The sequence below is a fragment of the Sapajus apella genome, unplaced genomic scaffold (genome assembly GCF_009761245.1).
Source record: "Sapajus apella isolate SASKATOON/1434 unplaced genomic scaffold, GSC_monkey_1.0 scaffold1, whole genome shotgun sequence".
NCBI lineage: Eukaryota > Metazoa > Chordata > Mammalia > Primates > Cebidae > Sapajus > Sapajus apella.
Genome location: NW_022436941.1, coordinates 7,640,394 through 7,663,459, shown reverse-complemented (window position 1 = coordinate 7,663,459; position 23,066 = coordinate 7,640,394). Strand labels below are relative to the sequence as shown.

Here is a 23,066-nt window from a genome sequence, read left to right as displayed (position 1 = left end):
TTTATTATTAAGCACAATTATAGGCATACCCATTTTTAGACTGCATTCTAGCCCAGGCAATAAAGCAACGCCCCTGTTCTCTCTCCCTCTTCCTTTTTCTCTTTCTTCCTATCCTTCATTCTTTTTCTTTCTTTCTTTCTTTAAAAAAACAAACAAACAAAAACCAGAAAAACTGTATGATTGGCTCTCTTTTGTATCACGCTGGAGGTCATAAGAGGTTAAATATGGAAGGGGCAGAACTGGACCCAGAAAGAGCACTTAGAAGACACAGAGATGATTAGTCTAGTGCCCTTCTCTGGGGTACTCGTATGGTGAGCATTAGATACCAATGTCAGAGATACTTAGATGCTAGCAATATTTTTTACCCAATAGAAAAAATTAACTTCATATTCATTCATCAGAGTTATTAAGCATGTATTATAAGAAAAAAAAATCTTCCTTTTCTCAAAAATGGTTTCTCTCTCCAGGTCATTTTCAATGGTTATTCAGTTAAGTCTTACAGTTACACTATTTCTTGCACTTTTCTTATTAGGTGTATGCCAAGGCACTTTATGGCACTGATAGCTTTCTTTTCCTGCGTAAAACTGGTTAGTGCTAATACATAGGAGCAACTGATTTTTTGCTATATAGAAGTTTGACTTTATTATAGTTGTCAAATTTATGTGTTTTTTTTTTTTAATTTTTTTACTGTAATAGCTTCCAGATTTTAAGGAAAGTTTTGTAACAATCATCATGTTGGATATTCACCTGTCTTTTTTTCTAATACTTGCATAGTTTCATTTTTTGACTTTTAGGTCTCTAATCTGTTTGGAATTTATCTTGGGGTTTGATATAAAGGATGGACCCAGTTTTATTTTCTTGTCGGTCACTATCCTAGTGCACCATCTCCATTTTATTCTTAAAGCCTATCTTTCCCCACCGATTTGAGATACTGCCTAATGTAAACTCAGTGTTCTTATTTCTGGACTTTCTCTTCTGTTTCATTGGTCTGTCTAGTCATGCACAGTACTGTACTGCCTTAACCATGGAGGCCTTCTACTGAGTTTTCATACCTAGTAGGGCTGGGCGTGTGTCATTTATTTATTTTGGCTCTCAGTGGGCCCTTTCATTCTGCAGACACATATCTATCTTCTGTTGTGGGAGATGTTTATTTTTACTTTTTCTCCTTTTCCTTCGCTAATTTTCTTGTGTAGTTTCTTTCTTTCTATTCCTTGATGACCAGTTCTAGAAGAGATTTGGGCCTCCGATTCATTCTTTAGATGTGTTCATTCTGCAGCTCGGCACTTTTATTACCTTCTTAATATCAACCGTTCAATTTTTATTAAGACTGGTTCTTTTTTCATGGCCTATTCTTTTTATTGAGTGGATGTGGTATCCTCCCATATTTTTCTAAGTATATAAAAGATTCTCATGGTAAATGATTCTGTTCCAGTTGCACTATTGATTCTGTTTCCTTTGAATGAGCTCTCCCGTTTGGTTAGTTTGTCTCTCCCTTGTGGTGTAGACAGTCCTCAACTGGAGATCTGTCATTGCACACCTATTTTTAGTGGAGAATCCCTTAGCACCTGTCTGTTGCCTGTTATGATAATTGCCCTATTAAGTCACCTCTGACCCAAGCCTTCTCTTGCTCTTTGTTTCTGCTGTGAGCATGAAAACATCTTCTGTTTTACCATCCTTTTCTTTTCCTTCTCCTTCCCCTTCCCCTTCCTGTCCTCTTCCTCTTCCCCTCCCCTCCCCCCCCCCCTCTCCCTCTCCCTCCCCCTCCACCTCCCCTCCCTTCCCCTCGGCCTCCCCTCCCCTCCCCTCCCCTCTCCTCCCCTCTCCTTTTCTTTCCTTTCCTCTTATCCTGGGCAATGGCATTCCTTTGCTACTTTTTGTTTTGGACTTTCAGGGATTCCTACATTTTGTAGTCAGCTGGAGCAATCCTTCCTTTTTTGAGCATAAGTATATAGTAATTGGTAAAATTTAGCCCAGTATTTTAATAGATTTGCTGCAGGAGTGGGAGACTACCCTTGATTTAGTTTATCATCTTGAAACTGCAACTTCATTGTGTTTTCTCTTTTCTTTCCTTTTTAAAATTTTGAATTTTTTTTTTTTTTTTAGGATTCATGGTTAACGTTTTTCCCAGTTAAAAAGAATATGTTGGAATATACATAACATAAAATTTACCATCTTTATCATTGTAACATGTACAGTTCAGTGGTATTAGATACATTAGTAATATTGTGCAAACACCACCACCATCTTTCTCCCAGATTCTTTTCATCTTGTGAAAGTGAAATTGGATACCTGCTAACCCACTTCCCATTAGCCCTTCCTCTAGTACCTGGATGCCACCATCCTGCTTTCTGTTTCTATGAATTTCACTACTCTAAGGACCTCATATAAGTGGACTCATACAGTATGTGTCTTTTGTGACTGACTTATTTCACTTAACATAATGGCCTAAAGGTTTATCCATGTTATGTCATATATCAGAATTTCTTACCTTTTTTGTTGTTGCTGTGTTGTTGTTTTTGACACAGAGCCTCACTGGAGCCTCTCTGTCACCCAGGCTGGAGTGCAGTGGTGCCATCATGGTTCACTCCTCGACCTCCCAAGTTCAAGCAATCCTCCCAGCTCAGCCTCTGGAGTAGCTGGGACTACAAGGGGCATGCCACCACACCTGGCTAATTTTAAAATTTTATTGTGTAGAAGAAACTGGGGTCTTGCTATGGGCTCAAGTGATCCTCTTGCCTCGGCCTCCTAGAGTGCTGGGATTATAGGTGTGAGCTACTGTGCCTGGTATTCTTACCTTTTTATGGCTGAATAGCATGTGCATACCATGTTTTGCTCCTCCATTCATTTACTGATGAACACTGGAGTTGTTTCCACATTTTAGCCATGGTGAATAATGCTTCTGTCGACATGAGTGTACACATAGCTCTTTGAGACCCTGTTTTCAATCCTTGTGTGTGTATCCCCAGAAGTAAAATTGCTGGATCACGTGGTAATTTTTTTTTTTTTTAATTTTTAAGGAAGCGCAGTACTGTTTTCCACAGTGGTTGTACCATTTTACATTTCCACCAGCAGTGGACCAAGGTTCCAGTTTATCCACATCCTTGCCAACAGGTTATTTTCTGTTATTTTTTTTTGTGGTACTCATCCTAAAGAGTATGAGGTGATAGCTCATTGTAGCTTTCATTTGCATTTCTCTAATGCTTACTGGGGCTGAGCATCTTTTCATGTGCTCCTTGATCATTTGTGTGTCTTTAGAGAAATGTCTATTCAAATCCTTTGCTTCTTTTTGAATAAGGTTGTTTATTTTTTTTGTTTTATTTTGGATATTGATCCCTTAATCAGATGTGTGACTTGTAAATATTTTCTCCCATTTTGTGAGTTGCCTTTTTACTTTGTTGATATTGTCTTTTGATGCACGAAAATTTTAAAGTCCAGTTTGTCTGTTTTTACGTCTGTTGCTATGTCTTTGGTGTCATATCCAGGAAATCATTGCTAACTCCAGTGCTGTGAAGCTTTTGCCCTATGTTTTTTTCTGAGGCTTTTATGGTTTTAAGTCTTACATTTAGGTCTTTGATCTATTTTGAATTAATTTTTATTATGGCATTAGGTTAGGGTTCAACTTTATTTTTGCATGTGGATATTCAGTTTTCCCAGTACCATTTCTTAAAAAGACTATTCTTTTCCCATTGGATGATCTTGGCATCCTTTCAAAAATCATTTATTTGACTATGAGAAAGTTTATTTCTGGGCTCTGTATTTTGGTCTATATGTCTGTCTCTCTGTTAGTACCACACTGTTCTGACTACTGCAGTTTTATAGTATGTTTTGAAATCAGGAAGTGTAAATCCTTCCACTTTGTTTTTCTTTCTTAAGATTCTTTTGTCTGTTTGAGTTCTCTAGAGATTCCTTAAATTTTAGGATGGGTTTTTCTATCTTTGCAAAAAATATCATTGGGATTTTAATAGGGACTATATTGAATCTGTAGGTAGCTTTGTGTAATATTGACATCTTAACAATATAAGCCTTCCAATCTATGAACTGGAATGTATTTCCATTTATTTGTGTTATCTTTAGTTTCTCTCAGCAATATTTTGTACAATAGTTTTTGTTGTTCAGTCTTTCACCTCCTTGGTTAAGTTCCTAAGTTTTTATCCTTTTTGATGCTATTGTAAATGGAATTGTTTGCTTAACTTCCTGTTCAGGTATTTCATTGCCAGTGTATAGAAATGCAACTGATTTTTGTGTGTTGATTTAATATCCCGCTACTTTGCTGACTCATCTATTAGTTCTAAAACTGTTTTTGTAGACTCTTTAGGGGTTTCTACATAAGACCATATAACCTGTGAATGGAGAGAATTTTACTTCTTTCTTTTCAATTTGGATGTCTGAAAATATTATTATTTCAGATGGAGTCTTGCTCTGTTGCCCTGGCTGGAGTGCAGTGACACGATCTAAGCCTACTCTAACCTCTGCCTACTGGGTTCAAGCGATTCTCCTGCGTCAGCCACCTGAGTAGCTGGGATTACAGTCTCCCACCACCAAGCCCAGCTAATATTTTGTATTTTTTAGTAGAGATGAAGTCTCGCCATATTGGCTAGGTTGGTCTTGAACTCCTGACCTCAGATGGTCCACCTGCCTTGGTCTCCCAAAGTGTTCAAATTAGAGGTGCGAGCCACTGTGCCCGGCTGAAAAGAATTTTTTTTTTGAGACGGAGTCTTACTCTGTTGCCCAGGTTGGGGTGCAGTGGTGTAATCTCAGTTCACTACAACCTCCATCTCCTAGCTTCAAGCGATTCTGCTGTCTCAGCCTCCTGAGTAGCTGGGATTACAGGTGCTTGACACCATGCCAAGCTAATTATGGTATTTTTAGTAGAGACAGGGTTTTACCATGTTGTCCAGGTTAGACTTGAACTCCTGACCTCAAATGATCTGCCTGCCTTGGCCTCCCAAAGTGCTGAGATTACATGCGTGAGCCACTGTGCCCGACCACTGGAAATGATTTTTATTTATTAAAAAAAATTAGAAAATTATATCCACTATCCAGAGTTATATTTGTATGCATGAACAGATTATAACAATTTATGGTAGGTACTTATTTATTTGTACTTTAAATAATAAGAAATATAGCAATGAGTTGCTTAAAAATGCAAAATACAGTAAAGTATAAAAGTTAGAATTCTTGGCCAGGTGTGGTGGCTCACGCCTGTAATCCCAGCACTTTGGGAGGTCGAGGTGGGAGGATCACAAGGTCAAGAGATTGAGACCATCCTGGCCAACATGGTGAAACCCTGTCTCTACTAAAAATACAAAAATTAGCTGGGCGTGGTGGTGCACGCCTGTAGTCCCAGCTACTTAGGAGGCTGAGGCAGGAGAATCCCTTGAACCTGGGAGGTGGAGGTTGCAGTGAGCTGAGATTGCACCACTGCACTCCTGCCTGGCGACAGAGTGAGGATCCATCTCAGAAAAAACCCCAAAACGAAACTAGCCAAAAGTTGGAATTCTCCCGTTTTTTTTTTTTTTTTTTTTTTTTATGTATCAGTTACTTAATTAGGTTCTTGGTAAGACATTTGGTACACCAATTTGTGAGGATAAGCTCCTTTCCTCAGGGCAAATAGAGGAAAAAAAAATACTTGTGAGTAGCCCTGGAGATGAGAAACAGCTTTGATTTTTGATAAATTTGTAAGTCCACAGCTTTCTGATCAACCCTGCACTGCTTTGTAATCCCATTTTTCTCTTTATCTGTGTCAAAGATCTCACCTTCCTGATTTCTGGGCTTTCTCAGTTGCTTCTTGAAGTAAGCATCAGTGAGATTATTTGGGATTTTTCACATTGCTGATATCAATTTTTGTGGAGGTGACAATGATAATTTCTGGTATGTTCTACAAAGAGGAACTTGCTTGAAGACCAGAGGTCTAGTCACAAGTAGCTCAGCTGCTTCAGAAAAGCCACCCTCTTGCCGCTGTAGTGCCCAGTGAAGACAATCAGGTGGTCCCGGGAGCGATGCTGGCTCACTGTTTTCTTGAATGCTGACTGAAGGGTTTCTTTTTTTTTTTTTTGCCATGACTTGACAGCTTTAAAGGCACATCTTCAATAGGGTAATATCTATAGCTGTTTTGCAAAGCTTACCTACCCGAGTACTACCATTCTCATCACCACCAGTTTTTTTGTTTTGTGACAGTGGCAAGAACCTTCTCCTTTCTCTTTTCAATCCTGGATTTAGTGGCTGAGTAGTTCCTCTTGTACTGGAATACACAGCAGATAGGGGATATCTGCCAGTTCCTCTGATGAGGACAGGATTTCAGCTGTCGTGAGACTTCCCCTTCTTGGGAGCTTTGGCCTTGAGGTTACCGCTTTTCACCTTGCCACCAGCATCAGCCTTCTTGGCTTCATGTTTCTTCTCTTCAGTATCAGGCTTCTCGACTTTTTACCTACCTTTTTGCAAGACCTCTGTCTAGATTATTGAATTATTTATAGTCTAGGGTTTTTTTTTTTTTTTTTTTGAGACGGAGTTTCGCTCTTGTTACCCAGGCTGGAGTGCAATGGCGCGATCTCAGCTCATCGCAACCTCCGCCTCCTGGGTTCAGGCAATTCTCCTGCCTCAGCCTCCTGAGTAGCTGGGATTACAGGCACGCGCCACCATGCCCAGCTAATGTTTTGTATTTTTAGTAGAGACGGGGTTTCACCATTTTGACCAGGATGGTCTCGATCTCTTGACCTCGTGATCCACCCGCCTCCGCCTCCCAAAGTGCTGGGATTACAGGCGTGAGCCACCGCGCCCGGCCTATAGTCTAGGTTTAACTTAAAAGTTATGTTCATTATGTAGAAAAGTACAGAGGAGTGTGTAGCAAATACTGATGTGTAATCATCACTTACTCTCTGCTGCTCTGTTCTATCAAATGTCAATGCCATATTTATTTAGATTAATTTTATTTAGATTACAAAATAGTAGAAAAAGTCTTATAGTGTTGAATTTCATTTCACATCTTTTCCTTCTCCTATTCTCTTTGCTTCCACTCCTGAGGTAACCATTAATGTGGATTCTTTGGTTGTCATCATGTATACTTTATTACATATAAATGTAGTGATGGACAATGCATAGTGTGATATTTTGCATATTTAAAAACGTTATATACATTGCATATTGTATACATCTTTATACAATTTCTTTTTTCTTTTGTGTTTTTTTTTTTTTAGACAGAGTCTTGCTCTGTCACCCAGACTGTAGTGCAGTGGCATGATCATAGTTCATTGTAACCTCAAATTCGTGACCTCAAGTGATACTCCCACTTTAGTCTCCTGAAGCATTAGGATTGCAGGTGTGAGCCCCGACACCCGGTCTAATTTCATTTTTAAACTTGCTTGACATTTATCCATTAATACATATAAATCTAATTTATTTATTAAATATTTAATTCTGTAAATATATCATGATTTATCTGTTCTTTTGTGATGGTCATTTAGGTTGTTTCCAGTTTTTCTCTGTTACAAACAGTGTTATTGTGAACCTTCTAAAAATGTGTCTTTGTGCAAATGTACTAGAGTTTCTCTAGGGTATATACTTAAAAATGTAACTGCTGGATTGCAAGGTGTCTAATTAAGTCTTTAACTTAATTAGATTTTGCCAAATTGCTCTCCAAAGTGGTGGTGTCAGTTTGCACTCCACTAGAAGTGTATAAGATATCCTGTTTTTCCAGGTGCTCATCAACACTGGGTGTTATTGAACTTATTAATTACTGTCACTCTTGTGAGGTTGAAACTGTATTGCAATGTATATTTAAACAGCATTTTCCTGATTATTAATGAGATTGAGTAAACTTTCATTTGTTTACTGGCCATCAAGTTTCACTTCTGTGATCTGCATGTTCATGTCTTTGTCCGATTTGTATTGGATTATCTTTTTCTTATTAAGAATTTCCCTATGTAGTCTGAATACTAATGCATTATTTATTTTATGACTATAAATATTTTGCTTCAAATTATATGTCTTGAGTTTTTACTTTGCTTATGGTATCTTTTGAAGTATAGCCTTTAAAATGCTTGTTTGTGAAATAGGTAGTGTAACCACATGGTTAACACTATTGTAAGTACTCAATTTCGTCGATACCTTTGTCTGTCCCTGCAGCAATACAACTGTGTTTTAATTATTATAGCTTTATAAGACACTTTACCTGGTAAGATTAATTCTGTCGTTCCCTACCCCCCAGATTGTTTTGGTTATTCTTGGCCTTATTTGATTGGATTTAATTGGAATTACAGTTATGTACTGCACAACCATGTTTCAGTCAATGATGGACCACGTATGTCATGGTGGTCCCATAACATCATAATGGAGCAAAAAAATTCTGTGTGTAGATACATTTAGATACACAAATACCTACCATTGCATTACGATTGCCTATAGTATTGAGTACTGTAACATGCTGTACAGGCTTGTAGCCTAGGAGCAATATGCTGTATCACATAGGCTAGGTATGTAGTAGGCTATAGCGTCTAGGTTTGTGTTAACTACAGTGTTCACACAATGATGAAACTACTTAACGATGCATTTCTCAGAACACATCCCTGTCCTTAAGTGGTACATGACTGTACATAACATTTATAAATTGATTTGGGGGAAAACTTCTACTTTTAGGATACTCGGCCTTCCTAGTCATGAATATAACATATGCCATCCTTTAAAAATTTTATCTATTTTTTTGAGACAGAGTCTCTCTCTTGTCACCCAGGCTCCAGTGCAATGGCGTGGTCTTGATTACTACAACCTCTGCCTCTCTGGTTCAAGCGATTCTCTTGCCTCAGCCTCCTGAGGAGCTGGGATTACAGGCACCTGCCACCACACCTGGCTAATTTTTGTATTTTTAGTAGAGATGGAGTTTTGCCATGTTGGCCAGGCTGGTCTCGAACTCCTTACCTCGTGACCTGCCCGCCTCAGCTCCCAAAGTTCTGGGATTACAGGCATGAGTCACCATGCCTGGCCATGTCATCATTTACCTAAGTCTTTAAAATGTCTTTTATAAACATATAATTGTCTTCATAAAACATCTGTGTACTTTTTGGTTAGATTTCTCTTTTTGGTATGTTGTGTTTTTGTGCTATTATGTATTACTTAAAAATTACATTTTCTAATTGTTTGTTGCTATTATGTAAGATCACAACCAAGTTTTCTATATCTATTGGCAAAGTTGCCAAACTCTTACTAGTTCTTAATAGTGTATCTTTAGAAACTCTTGGATTTTCTACATATTTACATCCACTCTAAATAACGATACTTTAGCTTTTCCTCATGCAGTTCTTATGCTTGCCATATGTCTGTCTGTCTCTCTACCTCACTATACTTGCTGGAACCTGCAGCTCCATACTGAAAGGAGGGAGGCATATTTGATTTGTTGTTTACTCTAAAGTGAATGGGTTTAATGTTTCACCTTAAATATGATGTATTGTTTAGTTAACCTCCATTAAGATAATATTAATAGCTGCTATAACAAGCATCAAAATCTTAGTGTCTATAATAAAAAATAAGTTTATTTCTTGCTCAATTATATTTCAAAACATGTATTGCTGATGCTGGCCAGTCTCCGAAAGATCACACAAGTGGGCTGAGTGTGGTGGCTCATGCCTATAATTCTAGCACTTTGGGAGGCCAAGGTGGGTGGATCATTTGAGCCTAGGAGTTCCAAAACAGCCTGGAAAACCCTGTCTCTACAAAAAACACAAAATTAGCCAGGATGATGATAGGTACCTGTAGTCCTAGTTACATGGGTGGCTGAGGCAGGAGGATTGCTTGAGCCTGGGAAGTTGAGGCTGTAGTGAGCCAAGATTGCGCCACTACACTCCGGCCTGGGTAACAGAGAGACCCTGTCTGTTGACCACGCTGGAATACAGTGGTGTGGTCTCAGCTTACTGCAACCCCCTCCTCCTAGGCTCAAGCAAGCCTCCCTCCTCAGCCTCCTGAGTAGCTGGAACTACAGGTGTGTGCACCACCATGCCTGGCTAATTTTTTAAATTTTTTGTAGAGACGAACTTTTCCAGTGTTTCCCAGGCTGGTCTTGAACTCCTGAACTCAAGTAATCCATTGGCCTCAGCCTCCTAAAGTGCTGGGATTACAGATGTGAGCCATTATGCCTGGCCCAGAGTTTTTAAAAATGATGAATGGGTATTGAATTTTATCAAGTGGTTCTGTATCTACTCAGTATCTACTGAGGTGATCACAATTGTTTTTCTTTAATATGTTAATAAAATGAACTACATTAATGGATTTTCTAAAGTTGATCTACACTTGTATTACTGGGCTATTCTCTTCTTGATCATGAGGTATTCTAAAATCTGATTTACTAGAATTTTATTTAGAATTTTCCTGTCTATTGCTCCTAAGCGAGATTGGCCCATAATTTTCATTTCTTTTACTGTTCTCATATGGCATTTGTTTCAGGGTTTACTAGTGTCATAAAATGAATTGAGCTTTTCCTTTTCTATTTTCTGAAACATTTTATATAAGATAGAATTGCCTCTTAAACTGTCTGGGCCTAGTGCTTTTGTTTTTGTGTGTAGATTAACTATTGATTTGCTTTCTTTTATAGACTTACTTGGGTTTTCCATTCTTTTTGAGTTTGTTTTGGCAAACCATTTTTTCTAGGAAATGGTTCATTTCATTTAAGTTTTTATATAATTGCATGAAGTTGTTCATGGTGATCTGTTGTTTTAAAAAATCTTTGCTTCATCTGTGATAACTGTGTCTTCTTGTTCATTCCTACTATTGTTTATAGTCTTTTTCCTGATCAGTCCTGCTGTGCATTTGCTATTCTATTAGTTTTTGCGAAGAGTCAACTCTCATTTGCTTCAATCCTTTTGATAATTTGTTTTCTACTTTTAAAATGCCACCTTTTCCTACTCTATTTTTGACCTTCTTTCTTTGGTTTTACTCTGCTGTTCTATTTGTAATTTCTTGAATTAAGTGCTCAGATCTCTGATATTAGTCTTCTATTCCTTCCTAATGTCAGCATTCTTTTATAATGTGTACATTTCTATTACTTCATGTGCAGTATAAAATTCTGATATATATCCCTAATATATATTCAAAAATAATATATGATTTGATATATCTGTGTATATCAAGATATATATATACGCATAGGTATATCTCTGATAATTTAATTGGAAATATTTTCTAATTTCCATTGTGATTTCTTCTTTGACTTCTGTATTAACTGGGTGGGTGTTTGTTTGTTTTTGAGACAGAGTCTTGCTCTGTTGCCCAGGCTGGAGTACAGTGGCGTGATCTCGGCTGACTGCAACCTCCACCTCCCGAGTAGCCGGGACTACAGGTGAGTGCCACTGTGCCCACCTAATTTTTGTAGTTTTAGTAGAGACAGGATTTCACCATGTTGGCCAGGCTGGTCTCAAACCCCTGACCTCAAGTGATCTGGCCACCTTGGCCTTCCAAAGTGCTGGGATTACAGACGTGAGCCACTGTGCCCAGCCTAATTATACGTATAAGTCTCCAAATGTATGGAGATTCTTTGATCATCTTTTTAGTCATTGATTTCTGTTTTACTGAATTGTGGTCAGATAATATGCTCTATGAATTTGATTCTGTGGTAGTTATTGAAATTTTTCTGTGGCATTGCACCTCGTAAATGGTTAATTTTTTGTATAGTTTCATGTGAGTTTGAAAAAAATTGTATTTTTTCTAACTTCTATGTGTAGGGTTCTATACACATCTATGGATCAAACTTATTGTGTGTTTCAAATCTTCTATATTTTCATCAGCTTTTTTTTTTTTTTTTAAAGTACAATGGTGTGGTCTCGACTCACTGCAACCTATGCCTCCTGGGTTCACGTGAGTCTTGTGCCTCAGCCTACTGAGTAGGGGTGCTGCTATTATAGGCATGCCACCATGCTCAGCTAATTTTTGTACTTTTAGTAGAGACGGGGTTTTGCCATGTTGGCCAGGCTAGTCTCGAACTCTTGACCTCAAGTGATCCACTGCCTCAGCTTCCTGAAGTGCTGGGATTACAGGCATGAGCCACTGTGTCCAGCTGTTCTTATCAGTTTTTATTTGTCCAAGACAATTACTGAGAGAGCTATGTTAAAGCTTCCTGCTGTGATGATAGATTTGTCAGTTCCTCATAACACTATCAATTTTGTTTTATATATTTTGAGGCTATGTTTTTAGAGTTTATTTTATCTGCCTGGTGAGTGGATACTTTTATCATGTAGTAACTCTCTTTATTCCTGCTGTTTGCCTTAAAGTCTATTGTCAGGTATTAATATGACTACAACAGTTCATTTTAAAAAAATTATTACTTGGTGTGTATTTCTAATCCATTGTTTAAACAATTTATGTATATTTTATCTAGATATAATTCACATACCATCAAATCTATCATTTTAAAGTATACAATTCAATGGTGGTTATAGTTTATTCAGAGTTGTGCAATAATCACCCCTATCTTTTTCCAGAACATTTTAATCTACTGCCAAAGAAATACTATTCCTGTTGGCTGTCAATCTCCATTTTCCTCTCCCCCAGCCCCTGGCAGCCATGAATCTTTCTGTCTCCATTGATTTGCTTATTCTGGGCATTTCATATAAATGCACTCATATGACACATGCCCTACCGCTGTGTCTGTTTTCTTTCACATAGCATAAGGTTTTCAAGGTTCATCCAGGTTGTAGCATGAATCAGTATTTCACTTCTTATTATGGCTCAATAACAATCAGAGTTTTTTCTGATACTCTTTCATACTTTTTCTGGTTTCCTGGAGCTAATGGTTAAATTTTTCTCTACATCACTGTTTCCCTGAAGATAAATTTCTTTGAATGTCTCAGGTTTATTCAGAGTCTCAGTTGACAATGTTTCACCTGGCTTGCATCCCAGGTTTTATCTCTGTTCCCACTTGCGTATCAAAACTCAAGCCCCAATTTGCTCATACTTCCTCGTATTTATCTTTCTCTTTTTTGTTTCTTGTGGTTTTTGTTTCTCTTGGCTATGCATTTGTAAAGGTATTTGTTTTCCTTTCTCCAGCATTTCTGGGTAGTAGCGGATTTTTTTTTTTAAAACATGGTTCACGATATTGACAGAAATGGAAGTCTTTTAATAAACATTTTAATGTAAGATATAACATAATGCACAAAAGTACATATAACACAAATGCACAGTTCCATGAATAATTGTAATCACTACCAGGCCAAGGAATAGAACATTGCAAACACCAAAGAACCTCTCTTTGTGCCTCTTCTCCGTAGTAATCTCTTCTCTTTTCTCATGATTCTGACTTCTGGGATAACCATTTCCTTGTCTCTCTTCATAGTTTTGTTACTTATATGTGTCTGTGATAAAGGATGGTTTAATTTAATTTTGGCTGTTTTTGAGCTATAGCTACCCTTTTGTTTGACGTTATGTTTGTGAGACTTCTTTGTAATGTTTGTGTAGCTGTTCTTAGCTCATTTTCATTGCTGTATTCCATGATATAAACATATCAGAATTTTTTTCTTTGTTCTGCTACTGAAGGACAGTTGCATTGTTTCCAGCCTTTGCTATTACAACAAATTCTGCAGTGACTATTCACATGTATCCTGGTGTATTATATTCCAGCAACATTTATTGAAAAAGTTTATCTTTTCCCCACCAGTCTTCAGTGCTACCTCTGCTATATATAACACTTTCATATATGCATGCATTTATTTCTGATTCCTGTATTCAGTTTCATTGATCTGTTTGTCTAATGTTGCTCAATTATATATTGTCTTAATTACTATAACTTTATATTAAGTCTTATATTTGATAGAGTAAGTCCTCCCAAACTTTTTTTTTTGAGATGGGGTCTCATTTTGTCACCCAGGCTGGAGTGCAGTGGTACAATCTTAGCTCACTGAAACCTCTGCCTTCCAGGCTCAAGTGATCCTCTCATCTCAGTCTTACCAGTAGCTGGGACTACCAGTGCACACAACCACATTTGGCTAATTTTTGTATTTTTGGTAGAGACATGGTTTTGCCATGTTGCCCAGGCTGGTCTTGAACTCCTGAGCTCAAGTGATCCACTTGCCTTGGCCTCCTGGAGTGCTGGGATTACAGGTGTGAGCCACCATGCCCAGCCCCTCCCAGACATTTTTCTTCAAGAATTTCTTAGCTATTTTTGACCTTTTACACTTTCCTATAAATTTTAGAATTAGCTCACCAAATTCCCTTCTTAAAATTATAATTGGGATTGCAGTTATTCTCTAAATCAGTTTGGGATAAATTAACAGTTATATTATTAAATTTTCCAATCCATCAACATGGTTTATCTTTCAATTTAATGTTTTTAACATCTCTCAAAATTCTAGAGTTCCCTTCAAAGAGATCTTGTATATCTTTATTGATTTTATTCCTAGGTACTTAAAAATGTTATTATAAATGGTTTTTTAAATTCATTTTTTGTTAGACAATTTCTTTATTATTACTTATTAAGCACCACTTAATACTGCAGAAAATTTCAAATCACCCTTGATAACCCGCTTTCTTTTCTCCCACCCGAATTCTTGATCAAGAGTTTTTCAAGTAAAGACATGCTCTTCTCTCTTCTGTATAAAACTTTATGAAATAAAGGCAAAAGATTGTGTACATCTTGCTGGAAAATGCTGCCCAGGGCTCTGGAGATGGTGGCTCCCAAGCTCCCTTCACTGTCTAGGTCCTGAAAGACTTGCTTTCTGAAGAGACAGTTCATGAACAACAGTCTTTCATTCAGAGGGTTGAAAACTTTCTCTCAAAGTCTCAGCCTGGTCTCTTGCCTTAGTTGTTGTAAATAGGCTCTCATCACTTCATCTTCCTGTTTGTTTGCAGGTTTGGCATAAATCACATTAAGTAGAAAACCACGCTCTCCAGGAACAGGAAAGTTAGTAATTCCCAGTGTCTAAATTTCTTTCTCACCTTGGTTTTTGGAACTGTACTTTTTGGAGTTTCTTCAGACACTCAGAAATGTAGAGAGCTATATATATCAAGGTCCTATCAGCCTCATTCTTAATTTTATAGTTCCTGAAGAAGACATTGGCCTTGAAGTAATCGATGTCTTCACCAGCAACATCTGTATCTTCTGTCTCTCTAGGGGCAGATCCTTTGAACTGACTTCTTATGGGTAACAGTGCCGTGTTTCCAATGACTTTGGTGACAGGATCCAAACTCATTGTCAGAGTGGTAAGCCGGCATCTTGTGGTAAGCCCAGGTTTGAACCTGGAGGAGTAGGATCGAGTTAGAGTGGAGAGCTGTGGTCTGGCAGCCCAGGCAGGGTAGGCCAAAAAATTCATTTTAACTGTTGCTGTTATAGAAAAATAGAATTATTTTTGTTGTGTTAATTTTTTATCATCAACTTTGCTAAACTCTCTTGCTAATTTTAATAACGTATTTTGTATATTCATTTTAATTTTCTTTTTGTGGAGACAGGGTTTTGCTCTGTTGCCCAGGCATGCAGTGACACAATTATAGCTCACTGCAGCCTCACCAGGCTCAAGTGAGCTTTTCAAATAGCTGAGACTACAGGCATATGCCACCATGCCCAGCTAATTTAAATTTTTTTTTTGTAAGACTGAGTCTGGCTTTGTTGCCCAGGCTGGTCTGGAGCTTCTGGCCTCAAGCAATTCTCCCGTCTCAGCCTGGCAAAGTGTTGGGACTACAGGCATGAGTACCTCGCCCAGCCCCTCATTTGAATTTTTCAACATACACAGTTACATAGTCTTGTTTCTTTCCAATTCTTACACCTTTTGTTTCTGTTTCTTATTTTATTGATCTGGCTAGGACTACAGTGTGCAGTGCTAAGTCAAAGAGGCCACAGTGGATCCTTGTCTTATTCTCTGTCAAAAAGGGGGCACTCTCAGTGTTTTACTTTGTTTTTACTTCAGTGAAGCATGTTTGTTATAGACCTTCATCTCTAATAATTAAGACAATTTCTGTTTCTACTTTGCTTAGAGGAAATCATGAATATGAATGAATTTAGGATTTTCTCAATGCTTTTTCTACATCTCTTGAGGTGCTCATACACTTTTCCTTTAAGCTGATAATGTGACGAATTACATCAATTATTATTTTTTTCTAATGTTAAATCAACTTTGCATTTCTGGGATTCATCCAACTTACACATAATGCACTATTATTTTTTCTAAATTGCTGATATTTTGTTTAGCATCTTGGTATTTACATTATGAGTAAAATAGGCTTGTAATTGTCACTCTCTGGGGTTGTTGTTGGGTTTTAGTATCAAAGTTATTTTAGCATTACAACCTGAGTTGGGGATTTTTTTCATCCCTTTCTATTCTCTGGAAGAGTTTGTGTAAAATTGGTGTTACATCTTCCTTAAATGTTTGATAATATTCTCTGGTGACACCATCTGGGCCTGGAGGTTTTTGTTTTTTCTTTTGAAATAATTACAGATTCACATGCAGTTATAAGAAATACTATAGCATGACTAAAACACCAAAAGCAATGGCAACAAAAGCCAAGATAGACAAATGGGATCCAATTAAACTTCAGAGCTTCTGTACAGCAAAAGAAACACTCATTAGAGTGAATCAGCAACCAACAGAATGGGAAAAAATTTTTGCAATCTACCCATCTGACAAAGGGCTAATATCCAGAATCTACAAAGAACTAAAACAGTTATACAAGAAACAAACAAACAAACCCATTCAAAAGTGGGCGAAGGATAAGAACAGACACTTCTCAAAAGAAGACATCTGTAAGGTCAACAACCGTATGAGAAAATGCTCATCATTACTGGTCATTTGAGAAGTGCAAATTAAAACCACATTGAGATATCATCTCATGCCAGTTAGAATGGGGATCATTACAAAATCCAGAGACAACAGATGCTGGAGAGGATGTGGAGAAATTGGAACACTCTTACATTATTGGTGAGAGTGTAAATTAGTTCAACCATTGTGGGAGACAGTGTGGCGATTCCTCAAGGATCTAGAAATAGAAATTCCATTTGACCCAGCAATCCCAATACTGGGTATATACCCAAAGGAGTATAAATCATTTTATTATAAAGACACATGCATATATATGTTCATTGCAGCATTGTGTACAATAGCAAAGACCTGGAACCAACCCAAATGCCCATCAATGATAGACTGGACAAAGAAAACGTGGCACATATATACCATGGAATACTATGCAGCCATAAAAAACGATGACTTCTTGTCCTTTGTAGGAACTTGGATGAATCTGGAGACCATCATTCTTAGAAATTGACACAAAAACAGAAAACCAAACACTGCATGTTCTCACTCATAGGTGGGTGTTGAGCGATGAGAACACGTGGACTCAGGGAGAGAAGCATCACACACTGGGGTCAGTTGGCGGGGCTAGGAGAGGGACAGCAGGGGGTGGGAAGGGTGGGGAGGGATAATGTGGGGAGAAATGCTGCATATAGATGAAGGGGCAATGGTGGCAGCAAACTGCTGGGTTATGTATGCACCTATGCAACAACCCTGCATGATCTGCACATGTACCCCAGAACCTAAAGTACAAAAAAAAAAAAAAAGACTATAGCAAGATTCTGTGTACTTATGCTCAGTTTCCTCCAAAAGTAACATCTTGCAAAACCATAGTACATGATTACAGCCAGGATACTGACACTGACACAGTCAAGATTCAGGGCATTTATATTGCCACAGGATCTCACATGTTGTCCTTTTATAGCCACACCCAGGTCCCTCCCACCACATCCCCCTTCTACATCCCTGATTTATCTGTTCTTTGTTTCTTTTGCCATTTCAGAAATGGTATATACATATATACAGTATGCAACCTTAGAATGGAATCACATATAGTATGCAACATTTTGGTATTGGCTTTTTCACTTAAGGTAATTCTCTGGAGAGTCACTCAAGGTCAATGTGTGTATCACTAGGTCCTTCCTTTTTATTGCTTAGCAGTATTTCATGGTATGAATATACTACAGTTTGACTTTTCACGTATTGAAGATCATCTGGATTGTTTCCCATTTTAGTCTGATATGAGTAAAGCTGCAATGAACATTTGTATAGAGGCTTTTGTGTGAAAGTTAAGTATTTCTGTGGGATAAATGCCCAAGAGTGCAATTATTGGGTCAACTGATAGTTAAATGCTTTTTTTTAAATTGCACTTTAGGTTCTGGGGTACATGTGCAGATCATGCAGCATTGTTGCATAGGTACGTACATGGCAAGGTGGTTTGCTGCCTCCATCCCCCCATCACCTATATCTGGCATTTCTCCTCATCTTATCCCTCCCCAACCTCCCCACCACCCCCTCTCCCTTCCATAGTCCCCCACACCTCAATAGACCCACTGCTCAAGGAAGTAAGTAAGACACAAACAGATGGAAAAACATTCCATGCTCATGGTTAGGAAGAATCAATATCATGAAAATGGCCATACTGCCCAAAGTAATTTACAGATTCAATGCTATCCCCATCAACCTACCAATGACCTTCTTCACAGAACTGGAAGAAACCACCTTAAACTTCATACAGAACCAAAAGAGAGCCCACATAACCAAGACAATCCTAAGCAAAAAGAACAAAGCTGGAGGCATCACATTACCTGTCTTCAAACTATACAAGGCTACAGTAATCAAAACAGCATGGTACTGATACCAAAACAGAGATATAGTCTAATGGAGCAGAACAGAAGCAATATCACACGTCTACAACCATCTGATCTTTGACAAACCTGACAAACAAGCAATGGGGAAAGGATTCCCTGTTTAATAAATGGTGTTGGCAAAACTGGCTAGCCATGTGCAGAAAGCAGACACCTTACACTAAAATTAAATGCTGATTTAAAAAAAAAATTGACAAACTTTTTCAGAGAGTCTGTACAATTTTTTATATTCCCATCTGACATGCACAAGTGATCCAGTTTTTCTGCAGCCTCAGCAGTGTTTTTTGTTGTCACTATTTATTTTATCAGAGTAGTGTTTTAGAAGTTTTAAAAGAAGTTGTAATAGGCGTATAGTGATATGTCATTGTGCTTTAAATGTGCATTTCCCTAATGGCTGATAATGTTAAATGTCTTTTTATGTGCTTATTTAACATCTGTATATTCTCTTTGGTGAAATATCTGCTTAAGAATTCTTTTTTTTTTTTTTTTTTGAGACTAGGTCTTGTGTTGTTGCCCAGGCTGGAGTCAGTGGTGTGATCTTGGCTCGCTGCAAACTCCAGCTACAGGGTTCAAGCGATTCTCCTGCCTTAGCCTCCCAAGTAGCTGAGATTATAGGTGCATGCCACTATGCCTGGCTAATTTTTGTATTTTCAGTAGAGATGGAGTTTTGTCATGTTGGCCAGGCTGGTCTCTAACTCCTGATCTCAAGTGATCTGCTCACCTCCACCTCCAAAAAGTGCTGGGATTACGGGTGTGAGCCACTGCACCTGCCCCCTCCCCTTTTTTTTTGCCTATCTTCTACTTGGATTGTTTGTTATTTTGCTGTAAGTTTTGTGAGCTCTTTGTGTATTCTAGATACTAGGCCTTTGTTGGATATGTGGTTTGCAGATATTTTCTCCTAGAATGTTTATGTCTTTTCATTGTTTTAATAGGATCTTTTACAGAGCGAAAATTTTAAATTTTGTCGAGGTCCAGTTTATCAAATTTTCCTTTTATGGATTATGCTTTTGGTGCCAAGTCTAAGAACTCTTTCCCTACCCCTAACTCTTGCCCCCATTTCCTTGTGAGGCCACTGGAAGGAAAGAGCAAATGTGTCTGGAGAGACCCGTGCTCTTGGGAGAGCAGCAGCTGCCTGCCCTGCCTCTGTCTCTGGGTGCCCACTTCCCCATTCTCTCCTCACCTCCTGCATGGTGTTCTTTAACATTTTTTCTGCAGTGTTTTTGGTGGTGAAATTGTTCTGAGTGATTTAATCTTCCCTCTCAAGACGAAGGGATACCTGACCGTTGTTTCTGAGGTAGAAGCTGATGAGGCACTTACATACGTGGTGGCAGCCCAAGGGGAATTCTTGCCTGGGTGTGGGAATGATTCCATCTTCTTCGGTAGCTCATCTGTTTTGTTTTCCTCCTCTTTGCTGCACAGGAAGATGTAGGTAGGATCTACAGGCTCTGTAATCGTGTCTCACTCTTGGGAGATAATGGTCTCCCCTCAGGGTGCTCCTATTCACCAAAGACATGAGTCCTTCTTGTTCCTGACTGCTGCAAAGGGGCCAAGGGCCAAAGGGGAACCAGGCTGTGTTGCCCTGTGCTGCTCACGAGTGAGTACCAGTGTCAGATTTCTCTTAATTGCAAAAGTACACACAGTTCATTGTAGGAGTTCTAGACAATAGAAATAAACCAGATCCACTTATAATCCCAGAATGTGGTGTTTAACATTTTGGCCTATTCCCACCTTGCCCAGTTTTTTTTTTTTTTTGAGACAGGGTCTCACCCTGTCACCCAGACTGGAGCGCAGTGGCGTGATCTCAGTTTACTGCAACCTCCACCTCCCACACTCAAGTGATCCTCCTACCTCAGCTGGGACTACAGGTACCTGTCACCACACCCAGCTAATTTTTGTATTTTTTGTGGAGACGGGGTTTTGCCATGTTGCCTAGTCTGGCCTTGAATTCCTGGGCTCAAGTGATCCATACCTCTTGGTGTCCCAAAGTGCTAGGATTACAGGCATGAGCCACCAGGCCATCCTCCTTCCTCCACTGCAGTCAGTATTCTTTTATAAAATGACAATATACAGCAGCATTTTCATATATCTTGAAGCAATGTGAGTGAGCTTATCTAGCAGTGCATCAGGAGGCCTGATCCATGGGAGCACACGGGCTGGCTCCTTTTAGGGTTCCCCCAGGGCCTGTAAGTCACATTCTCTATCTTGTGCCCCAGGGATGCTGAAAGCCTCTCTGTTGTTGCTCTGCCTGGGGGTGCATTCTCCTCAGTGCATACGGGGTAGGTCTTGGGGGCTGTCATTTCCTCTCCTTTCTTCCCCGGCCACCCAGTTCCACTGGTCACTGCTGACCAATATCTCCTGCTTGGTAACTGGATTTCACTTTGGCAGGAGAGACTCTAGCTCAAGGGGAGGAACCCTGAACATGGGGATAATGGCCAGTGGCCTGGATAAGTGAGAGTTAAAGAAACATAAACTAATTTTCTTTGGATGGAAGTTTATACATAAAGACGATATTCACCTAGACTTGCAGAGAATATGATGTGCTGTTTATTGCATAAATACATTTGATTGTAAAACAATATTAATGTTAGATTTGGGCATATGCAGCCTTAGTTAACTGGGAATTGTGGCTCTGGGACCATCTGCTGCCTGCTCTCCAGACTGCCACACCGGCCTGGGAAGCTGGCTCTCTTGCGATGGAGGTTAGAGCAAAACCCCTGCTAGAGTTAGCCTGTGCCTCCTGGGGTCTGTAGGGAAGCGAGGCTGGAGCAGCTGCAGTTCAGACATTTTGTGGCGGTGGGTATCGCAGGCAGCAGGATCAGCAGTTAGAGTTTGCATTCTGACCACAGACATAAATTTGAATTCGGGCTCTGCTGCTCTGAGCCTCAGCTTCCTCTTCTGTAAAGTGGGGATAACAATAACACATACCTTGTTGGGTCACTGTAAGGTTTAAAAACAGGTGCTTATTAAGTGCTTATCACAGGGGTAGGCACATGTAGTAGGTTACTTCTCCAGGAAAGACGGGAGCAGTACCTTGTTTATGTCACTGTTAATTTTTGTGTCAGCTTGGCCAGGCCACTGCTAAAGACTGACTGACTGTGTCCCCCACAAATTCATATCTTGAAACCCAGCCTCCAGCATGATGGTACTTGGAGGTGGAGCCTTTGGGATGTGATTAGGAGATGAGAGTGGTGCCTTGTGAGTGGGATTAGAGCCCCTAGGAAAGAGGCTCCTGGAAGATCCCTTGTGCCTTCTACCAGGTGAGGACATAGGGAACAGATGGCCACCTAGGAACCAGGAAGCACCAGATACCAAGTCTGCTGTTGCCTTCATCTTGGGCTTCCCAAACCCCAGAATGGTGAGAAATAAATTATTTATAAGCTACAAAGTCTATGGTATTCTGTTAGAGCAGCCTGAACGGACTAAGACAGCCATGGTCTCTGATGTCTAGTCAAACACTACTCTAGATGATTTTGTGAAGGTATTTAAAAAATGAGATTAACATTCATTTCTTTACTTTTATTTTTTTGAGACAGTATGTCACTCTCTTACCCAGGCCGGAATGCAGTGGTGAGAGCATGGCTCACTGTAGCCTCAAACTGCTGGGCTCAAGGGATCCTCCCACCTCAGCCTCCCCAGTAGCTGGCACCACAGGTGCACACCACCATGTCTGGCTGATTTATTACATTTTTTTTTTCTTTTGTAGAGATGGAGTCTCTCTATGTTGCTCAGGCTGGTCTCAAACTCCTGGGCTCAAGGGATCCTCCTACCTTGGCCTCTCAAAGTGCTGGGATTACAGTCATGAGCCACCACACCCAGCTCAGATTACCACTTAAATCAATAGACTTTGAGGAAAGCAGATAACCTTCTGTGATGTAGGTGGGCTCCATTCAATCAGTTGAAGGCCTTACTAGAAAAAGACTGACCTCCTCCTAAGGAAGAGATTCTGACAGCAGACTGCCTTTGGAGTCAAACTGCAACTCTTCTCTGTGTCTCCAGCTGCTGCCTACCTAGCTGATTTTGGCCTTGCCAGCCTCCATAGTCACATGAGCCAATTCCTTAAAATAGATCTCTCTCTTATCTCTTTCTCCATATATACACACACACCCTAGGGGTCCTGCCTAATACTGTCATGGTGCAGCTGTCTTTAAGCTTGCTGAGGGCAGGTGCTGTGTTTCCTTTGTTCAGCCCTCTGTCACCCATACCTGGCACAGTGCTGGCTCCCTATTAGTAGCCTGGTGATTACTGGGCTCTTCCCACTTTCTATTTTCCAGTTAGAAAGTCTGCCCCAGTGAGAGCCAAGAGTGACTGGGGTAATGGATTCATCTCTGGGGCTGTAGTGAATTTTTAGTGCCTGCCAGGGCAGATGGTGAGTGGTTTCGAACTGGATGTGGTTGTGCATTTTGGGAGCTGAGACTTCCACATGGGGAAGAGAGCCTGCGAGGTCCAGGTA

The 23,066-nt window shown here is 39.5% G+C and overlaps 2 pseudogenes; one reads left to right on the top strand and one right to left on the bottom strand.

The window, feature by feature from the left end:
• LOC116553259 overlaps nucleotides 1–592 on the top strand; it is a 42,149-nt pseudogene extending 41,557 nt beyond the window's left edge.
• Nucleotides 593–14,473: 13,881 nt separating this feature from the next.
• LOC116524099 lies at nucleotides 14,474–15,183 on the bottom strand (annotated as a pseudogene).
• Between the last annotated feature and the right edge of the window lie 7,883 nt (nucleotides 15,184–23,066).